The sequence below is a fragment of the Drosophila bipectinata genome, chromosome XR (assembly GCF_030179905.1).
Source record: "Drosophila bipectinata strain 14024-0381.07 chromosome XR, DbipHiC1v2, whole genome shotgun sequence".
Lineage (NCBI taxonomy): Eukaryota > Metazoa > Arthropoda > Insecta > Diptera > Drosophilidae > Drosophila > Drosophila bipectinata.
Genome location: NC_091735.1, coordinates 15969805 through 15980036, shown reverse-complemented (window position 1 = coordinate 15980036; position 10232 = coordinate 15969805).

Sequence of the window (10232 nt, the reverse complement as noted above, 5' to 3'; positions counted from 1 at the left end):
TAACTGGTCTCTTTATCAGCCAGCACCTTGATGTAAACGCGATCGTCTCCTTCCGTTGAAGGTTTCTTGGATCCCGTTTTGGGCTTGATCTGGTTGGGCTGGACAGTCTCGAACGCGGGCTGCCCGGAATTTTTTTCCTCCTCGTCATCGTCCTTTACGAAAGATACCTCCGGTGCCGCATTCTCAGGATCTACGGCAGCGATGGGACTCTGGGGTCCCTTGGCATTCTGCGACCCTTGGCAGGAAGCAACTGCAGACACTCCGAGCGAGATCTCTGATTCGGTGATCGAGGCGTTGGACGACAAAACGGTTGTATCAGACATGCTTACTTAAATTCGAAATTTCTTGTACTAAATTACAAAATTTATAAATTATTAGGAATTTTGAAACTGAGCTGTTGATGTTAGCTCTAGGAAACCCGTTGTTATACTGATCCTTCTACAAATCATCCGAACGGTACCGGACTTTTAAATTTGACATTTCAAGTCATGGACTACTATTAGTCCCAGATTTTGATAAACCTCTTACATCCAATGTTTTATTGAAATGTATAGGTGTGATGGGGTCAGGGATAAATAAGTTTTTGGAAATAGACGATTTTTAAAGGACTATAGAGCGTTTTTGAATGTAATAAGGAATAACGTATTGCGAAATTAATAAATAAGACATTAGAAGGATGAATAGCCAACAGACTGGCCGAACGGATAAAATACATGTCTCTGTACAATACGATTGTACCTCGATGATGTTTTGGACAAGTGTAGCAAATAGCAAAGGTGTAGCAAAGGTTTAACATAAAAAAAATGGAAATTATGGTAAAACCACCCCATATTAAACAAGAAAGGAAAGCTAACTTCGGGCGGAGCCGAAGTTGATATACCCTTGCAGTTAAAACCGGATATATATCGCAAACATCGGATACAGTTGGCCGATCCTTATGAGAATATCATAATAAAACAAATTAACTAAAATAAAAAATCGAAAAAAAGTCCCAAGCTTCTATCTTCAAATATGCGAAAGTTGATATTTCTACCAAATACTATTTCCGATCGTTCAGTTATATGGCAGCTATAGGATATAGTCGGCCGATCCGGGCCGTTCCGACTTATATACTGCGTGCAAAGGAAAGAAGGGTGTGTGCAAAGTTTCAAGACGATAGCTTTAAAACTGAGAGACCATTCGCGTAGAAACAGACAGACAGACAGACGGACAGACGGACAGACGGACATGCTCATATCAACTCAGGAGGTGATCCTAATCAAGAATATATATACTTTATAGGGTCGGAGATGTCTCTTTCACCGCGTTGCACACTTTTGGACAAAATTATAATACCCTCTGCAAGGGTATAAAAATGGCATGTAGCAGTTACAAAATTTTTGGAATATGCATCCAAAGTTGAAATTTCCGATTTTATACATTTTTGTGTTTCTATGATTTATCCCCAAAAATTTACCTATGGAAGAAAAATGTTTGGGGATTTTTGTTATTATCGAAATCGGTAGATCATACGATGTTTTAATTTTGGATTTAAGAAATGCTTGAAATAATTTTATTGGATTAGTTTTGTATTATATTATATAATATACATATATATATATATATATTTTATATTATAGTTAGTTAAAAAATTTTTTATTCAATTAAATTTGAGTTTTTAAACTAATTTTTTTTAGATGTCATGGCTAGGTGGTCTGTAGGTGGGTAGGTAGCATTCAATGAAGTTTAGTTCGTATTCTTTTTACATTAAGAATGTTTAGTAGTAAAAGTTTAAATACCTATAATACCCAAATATTTTATTACCCATTATTCAATAAAGTTTCGAGTTAAGTCGCATGAAAGTTGAAAAAAGTTTTGGGAAAGTTGAAATTTTGGGAAAAACGCGTTTGAAAAATATACGCGTTTTTCAAGGAAACTTCAGACCCTCTCTGTGAAAAATTAACCTTTTTTTTAATTTATAGCCAACTTTAATGAAAATTTAAAACTTATAAAGGAATCAATCAATAGATTACTAGATCTCTTTAGTAAAATTATCAAGAATGAATTTCCAAAAAGAATTCTTAAGGGCTTCCAATACCTGAGGACCTTCGAAGAAATAAAAAGCAACTATGAAAATAAATAAACAAATGAAATAGATACATCTCATAAAGATGTTCTCCCCTTCATTGGCTTCCAAGAGTACCCGGGTCTTCAATCTGTTCATAGCGTTCACGTAGCTCGTGGCGGATTAGCTCATTATCTACACCGCTGATTTGAATCTGGCCTGTTTGGACCCGCTCTCTTCCTCATTTAGTATCCCAATCGAAAGTTGTCCGGTCGCCGTCCGAGCAATGGGTTCGAGGGTTCGGGCTGTGGTCGTTTAATACTGACCCTCGGTCTTTTCTTTCCTTTTCGGACTTCATTCTCATTCTTCCCCTCGCTGGGGTTCCGTTCAGTTCGTGCAAACTTAATCAAGTGCAGTATTTCGCAGTCATTCTCAATGCTCTTTATAGATTGCAAAAGGCCTTCAATGATTTCTTTTGAATTTTCCACCAGATCCTTGAGTAAAATATCCTCCTTGACTGTGGTCCACATCTTATTACACATTTGCAAGTGCAGTTTCGAAGCTGTGGAACATTTGGAAGGAGGAAGTGAATACCAAATTATTTATATGGGTGTATCAGAACTCACTTGAGTCCGAGGCTAACAGATTCTTCTCAGAGTTGACTATTCTGGGGTGGAATAAAGTCGAATGGCTGGGTAGTGCCCTGGGTAGAATAGCCGTATTCATCTCAGAGCTTACCCTTCTTCTCCGGAGATATGAAGATACCTCGGAACGAGCAAGAACCTCCTCAGAGTCCGGGTTATAGACTCCAGAGTCAGGTCATTCTCAGAGTTGCCCTTTGTGGGTAGAATCGCTGAAGACTCCAAAGAGCCAGGGCTCATCTCAGAGTGGAACTTTTTGGAGAGGCTTGGTGAAAAGCCAGACAGAGCTGAAATCGTCTCTGTGTTGACTCTTGTGGGATGAGGGAGTTGGCCCTCATTGGCGGTGAATGGAGCCCATCCGTGAATACTGAATCCATGTCGACTCTTCTGGTAGGGATTGGTACAAACCAGAAGGAGTTTGGAATCTTCTCAGCTTCACCTCTGCTCGAAGAGATTGATGGAGATACCAATTCCGTGAATACTGGACCCATGTCAGTGTCTAATTTCCTGGAAGGGATTGCTATAGACCCGGAGGGGACTGGAACCTTCTCAGCTTCACCCTCACTTGAAGAGATTGATGGAGACTCTAATGTCTCTTTATCAATGGTGTGCATCGAATCTTGATTACAAAACTTGTATGAAGCTACATCTGGCCCGCCACCCTTCGCCATTTTTTTTTCCACCTTGTGGAAGTTCTGAATGTTCATTTTGAAAAGTTCTCGGTACTTCTTCTCTACCGCTATGATTTCCATTTTTTTTTTTGACAAAGAAGGTTTTCTTAGTTATTATTAATATTATTATTAAAGGTAGAGCAGTTTACAAAACTAAACTAACTTAGTGGGTATAGCACTGGCAGCGGGGCCTTTGGCTTTAAAGTCTAGTTGATAATGAGATTTAATACATGTTTTAAGTCTTAGGTTATGAATAGCTTAGGTCTATGAACGGAGGTTTGTGGGTTACTTATTTACATAATTACATTTTAGTTACGATTTTCTGATTTTAGTGTGATATGGTGGGGATATGGTGTTGTCTGCTTGGCAAAAGGGGCATGGGGAGGTTTGGTTCTGTTTGAAGTAGTGTTCGTGGGTAGTAGTCTGAGGCGTACTATTTTTATTTAGTCGAGCCTGCTCGATTTTGGGTTAAAAGAAGTTATGTATTTGTCGATGTTCGTGTTGTCTTTTTTTATAGATTTATACCATTGGCTACATTGTTCAATGTTTAGTTCCTGTCTTGTCGAGAATTCTGACCTTAAATGTTTGTTTATGTCTGTTAAATTTATGTTTGGGGTGAAAATGAGAGGGATTTTCGCTGCTGACTTAGCTGTTTGGTCGGCTAACTCGTTGCCTATACATGCCTACATGGTCAGGAATCCACAATACTTTTATTTTTGGTCCTAGCTTTGTTAGATGTGATCGGACTTTGTTTGAGTAAAAGTTGTTATTGTGTTTTTTATAGTGTTTTCTGTGGAGTCAATTGCTGAGAGGGAGTCAGAGAAAATCATGAATTTACCCCTCACACTTTTGACTTGATCGATTGCTTCTTGGATGGCTATTATTGCGGCAGAGAGTACTGATGAGTATGGAGGGAGCATACCATATTTTATAATGTGGTTTTCTGTTGTGACTGCGTAAGTTATTGTGGAATTTATTTTTGATCCGTCTGTGAATATACACTTGTATGATTTGTGTCTGTCTTTGATATGCTCGTATATTTTTCGATGTGTCTGGGGATGTTGAATGCTTCTTATGGATTCTGTACGTTGTATCTATGAGATTGGGGATCCCCTAGGGTGGATTTAATTTTTGTAGTTTTTGTGGTTGGTATGGTTTTAGCTCTATTGAGAGAATATTGGACTCGTTGATTAAGTTAGATATGGGGGTTGTTCGGTAGGCTTCAAGGGCCAGTCGGAGTGCAGCATTGAACGTGGTCTTTAATTTTTCAAGTTTTTGGCTTGAGGATCGGTATGATGATATACTTGGCTTTGGCTTGTTATACCCTTGCAGAGGGTATTATAATTTTGTCCAAAAGTGTGCAACGCAGTGAAGGAGACATCTCCGACCCTATAAAGTATATATATTCTTGATCAGGATCACCTCCTGAGTTGATATGAGCATGTCCGTCTGTCCGTCTGTCCGTCTGTCCGTCTGTCCGTCTGTCTGTCTGTCCGTCTGTCTGTTTCTACGCGAACTAGTCTCTCAGTTTTAAAGCTATCGTCTTGAAACTTTGCACACACCCTTCTTTCCTTTGCACGCAGTATATAAGTCGGAACGGCCCGGATCGGCCGACTATATCCTATAGCTGCCATATAACTGATTGATCGGAAATGGTATAACTTTGGTGTTTTTAGAGTTAGAGAGTTCAAATTTGACATGAGAGCTATTTTTGGCAAAACATAACGTCATGCCAAATTTCATAAGGATCGGCCGACTATATCCTATAGCTGCCATATAACTGAACGATCGGAAATGACCCAACTTTCGTGTTTTTGAAGATAGAAAGCTGGAATTTAATACAGATTCTATTTTTGGTCAGTTGATCCAACCCATCAAATTTCATTAGGATCGGCCGACTATATCCCATAGCTGCCATATAACTGAACGATCGGAAATGGTATTTGGTAGAAATATCAACTTTCGTATTTTTGAAGATAGAAGTTTGGGACTTTTTTTTAGATTTTGTATTGTAATAAATTGGATTATATATTCCTATTCCCATAAGGATCGGCCAACTATATCCGATGTTTGCGATATATATCCGGTTTTAACTGCAAGGGTATATAAACTTCGGCTCCGCCCGAAGTTAGCTTTCCTTTCTTGTTTTATATGTAGGCTTGCGCTATGTGACTGTCTAGTATTTTATTATACCTTTGCAGAGGGTAGGATATAGGTAGGTAGGTAGGTAGGTAGGATATAGGTCGACTATATCGTGTTTTTGAACTGAACGATCGGAAATGACCCAACTTTCGTGTTTTTGAAGATACCAACCTGACCATAATTTTACAGCGAAGTGTCTGGTCGCCGTCTATTTGTCACAAGTTCCTTGAATACACGCTGCGCAAAATGATGGACGAAATGGAAGGGACGGACGACCCGTGCGTCACCTTTGAGTTCAATTATGTCGCCGAGAAGCGCAAGATATATGTCAGGAAGGAAGCTGGCAATCGCAGATGCCCGCTCTTGCCTCAGTGGTATATCCGGATGATGGAGAAAGACCCCGAGTGATTCAGAATACTTTAATTTTGTTTGCCAACTTGTTGACTGCGCCACTTTAATTATTGTTTTGGATTGAGTTACTGTTAGCAAATACCATATATATTGTTCCATGATAAATTACACCCCAACTTTACACCCCAAATTTCACCTCAGCACTGACTCGCCGAAGACGAGGGCGAAACATAATGCTGTCCCAACCAAGAACATTAAATTCAAATGCGAATGCGAAAATAATTCCAATTAATTGACCAAAGTAGTTGATACTTCTAATGTGTCATTTATATTTCAGAGTCTTCTCCTTGGTCTTGGACGTAGTTTCGAACATATTTTTAGGAGCTCTTATTCAATTTGAAAAAATTGTAAGTTGTGTTCGATTTTGCAGATCCTATCATTTTGGTCAAGGAGACCAAATTCTAATTCTCATTCTCATCACAAATTTAAAGCGAAATGGCATATGGTATTTACTTAAAATTTGATATAATAAATTAGATTTTGGCCAAATACCTTCTTCTTATGGTCTCGACCAATATCTGTTTTTTTTTGGCTAGATCGGTTAACATTTCTCGAAACCACTTATGAATATACAGTTCCTAAAAACTGTTAAAAAAAAGGAAAAAAAAGTAGGTCCACTTTAAATCGCAACCGGCTGATAATCGTCAAAATCTAGGGGAATCTGGGGATATACCATTAAGTGTGTCATAAAGTAGCTATTTTTGTTTTCTATTTTCCTAGTCATATAATTCTACTACTCAAAGTTTGTTTGATTTTTTCGGGAATGTGTATAATATATATATTAACTTACACGAAGTCCTTACAAAAACCAAATCTAAAAATGTGGAATTCCCTTAAGTTTTTTAGGTAAATACAAACCTAACTCTTTTACCCTTTTTTTCTGAAAGAAAAGGATGGTTAACTTCGGGCGGAGTGAAATTGAAATACCCTTGCTGTTAAGATCGGATATATGTACATACATCACAAATATCACTGTTTGATCTGAATAAATGATATACCCAACAAAAGGTATTGTCTAATTAAATCAATTTTGCCAAAACATTTGCCGAAAGTCTATTAGTTTGGGAGAAATTTGCGTAAATGTGAAATAATTTTGATTCACTAAACAGGGGCTAGTGGCGACATTGGAGTCTCCAGACAAAATATTTATCCCGAATAACATTTTAATTTTGAATACGTAGTTGATTCGCGCCTCGGGATGATTGAGGATGATGATTGATCAATCCAACTTTTTGTTGATAAGTTGTTCTGAAATTGAATATATTAGTTACTCAAATAAAATCAACATTTGTATTAAAATTATTCAAAATACGTTGAGATAACGTATAAAAGATTATGTATAAAGATTTGTACACGAGGAAGGAACCGAAGAGGAGGCAAAACGAGCCTGGAACCGTAACGGGACATTTCCAGTAACGGGAGCTAAATTTGCTATAAAAGTGGAGCCGTGGGAGGTGCACGGTCTTTACAAAGAAACATGTCTAACACGTCAAATCCTTCGATAGTTGTCTCGTCCGAAGAGAGCGACCTGAAAGCGAGGGGCCTGGTACAGGAGCGACGCAGGAGCGAGGGGCTGGACCTGCGCCGGGGCATAGAGGAGGACCGCCGGCGGGTGGCCGTAATGAAGTCGGTCGTGGACATGGCCAGCACAAGGGCCAAAATGGCGAGAACCGTTTGGCAGGAGAACGCTCGGGAGTTGGAAGACCGGAAGAAGAGCGGGCGCGATCGGGCCACGAAGGTGTCAATGGCCCCCAATCCCACGGCCAAAGAGGGAGCCTGAGGAAGACGAACCCTGGGCAAAGGGGCCATGGATATGGCCGGCGCCAAAGAGGCCGGCGCTCGGCTGCCAAATTTCGTGCCCGGAGAAGCGGCCGGTGAGGCCCGTTTTGATGAGATCGGTGTCGGCCGGGGCAAGAAGGACGTCCCGGAGGAGAGGTGGCCAACGGAGCTGTGCGCAAGGGTGGCGGGAGAGGTGGAACGACGTAGAGGACGGCAGCAGTCTGCAGTCCGGAAGGTGGGCCGTCGTGGCCCAGGTAGGAGCAAAATGCTACCGCGTCAGAGGGAGCACTCACGGAGTGAGAGTGTCATCAAGCAGCTGAAAAAAAGGAGGAAAAGATGTTGAAAAGACGTATGTATATATATATAGTGCAAGGATTCTGAGTGCCTGTCGCCCCCGCCCCCACTACACCCAGGATTCACCGCGCATACGCGCTGGCGGGGCGGGATTGGGAGGCTTGCGCGGTGATGACCGTCGCATGTGATCTTCAAAAATCGACTGAACTGTTCAGAAAATGTTTTTATCTGTAATGCTAAATCTACTAACGAAAACAAAGTACCGAAATTTTCTTCTCTCTAAAGCTCGCCTTACTACTACCCAAGTCCATTGCGGTCGGGTCTTACGACTACATATATGTCCAAATATGTTATATTATTATATTATCAGATTTTATATTAACTACATTTGCCGCCGGGTGATTGTATTAACTTAACATGTATGTAAATGTACGATTGAAAATTTTGTGTTTTGTAGTTTGAGCTTATACTTGCAATGTTTTAATACCCGGTTCTCGTAGAGTACAAGGGTATGAAAGCCTGTTGTGTTTAACGTGAGCATGACATGATGGCTCAATCTCACGGCCCCATTTGGCTTGGGATATGAAACAATGCGTCAATCAGCGGCCCTTTAGAACCATGTTCCGCCGGATACCGGCACTCAGGCCAGACTGTTCTAGGCATGGCTTATATCCTAGGTTGAAGATACTTTTTCCGGTCAGTGGGATCCCGGCACCCGGTTGTATAACGCAACTCCACGTCGAACCCGAAGGCTCTAACCCCATTTGGGAATTAAACCACAACCACCACGTAGCTCCTTAAGGGCCCTCAACCATAGCCAGGACGGAACAAGTTCCGAGGGCTCTGGCTCCAGTGGTACCAGAAATTATCACAGCCGATCAGGCGCTGTGCCAACAAGGAAACTTCCAATTTTGACTCCAGAACAGTCATGGGTTGGTGACCCAGGATAAAGTATAGCATAGCTGCTTGGAATAGCATTATGAAACGGTGGGGTTCGTGAAGCTAAAAGAATCACTCCCAGTTTCAGCTACCATAAAGCGCGGGCACTGGGCACCCCAGGCGTTGGGCGAAAACTCAAATAGCACCTATTCAATCGATCCTGATTCACACACCATTCACCCCCTAACACCCCTCGGCATCCACAAATCGACGACTGAATACGGCTCTCGCAAACACATTCAACCTATCAACCATGTCGCTAGTGGAGAGCACCAAAGTCCGGTCGGTCGACACAAAACGAGTGTCGCCCATTCCCACTTCCATCCCACCGAACTTGCCAGTCCGATAGGACTCACTCACTCAACAAAGCCTGCCATTCATTAGGCAGCCCCTTCTTGAGCTTGTAGCTTACGGCTCTACGCCGTATCTCCGGGTAAAGGGGAACTGCTCCAAACAACACTTGCATTGCAACAAATAAGCCACTGTATATAGTGCAGACAGCTCTCCTGCTGAGGCGCTATTCATTCTTTCAAACTTCGCGAAATTTCCCAATCGCACCGACCAACCGTTCTTCAAACTGGCATGGTGATAACCGTTCCCCAACGGTCATGCCCAGGTACTTCACCTGATTCACATACCTTATGCTGATCCCGTCAAGCCTGACAGTCGAAGGCCATAATGCCCCGCGACCTCGACTGGACCAAGATGCCTTTCAGAAACATTGTCGCATTCTTGTCCAGTGCCAGACCTACAGCCATACTGCTGCCCCACTGGCCAACAAGGCGCAAGCTCTCTGTGGCGCTTGCCTCAATCCTCCAGCGCGTCTGGCCCTTAATCAAGCTGAGCAAGTCGTCCGCATACGCACAACATTTACATACCTGCTCGAGCTGTCGCTTCAGGGGATCCATCCTAAGATTCCATATAAATGGACCACGGATGGAGTCCTGTGGACAATCACGAGCCACATCAATACTCACAACCCCATTCACCCCCATCACACATGCACTACGTCCCAAAAAGTAACTCTTTCACGTCCCGGCACCCACACTCGTTCAACCTCTGAATCACCCTAGCCCAACCCAGGTAATAAAAAGGCCCCTTGAAATCCACAAACACACCAAGGACGTACTTGGAGTTGGTGGATCTCACAGACTGCTTGACATATCTTCATCTTGCTCTCCAGACTCCCCTGCAGCCGTTCCACCAGCACTGGCTCCAGAACTTGGAACTTAGAACTTGGCTCCAGAACTGGAACAAGACTGATGCCTTGAAAAGATCGCGGATTGCTCCGGTCCCTATCGGGTGACTTAA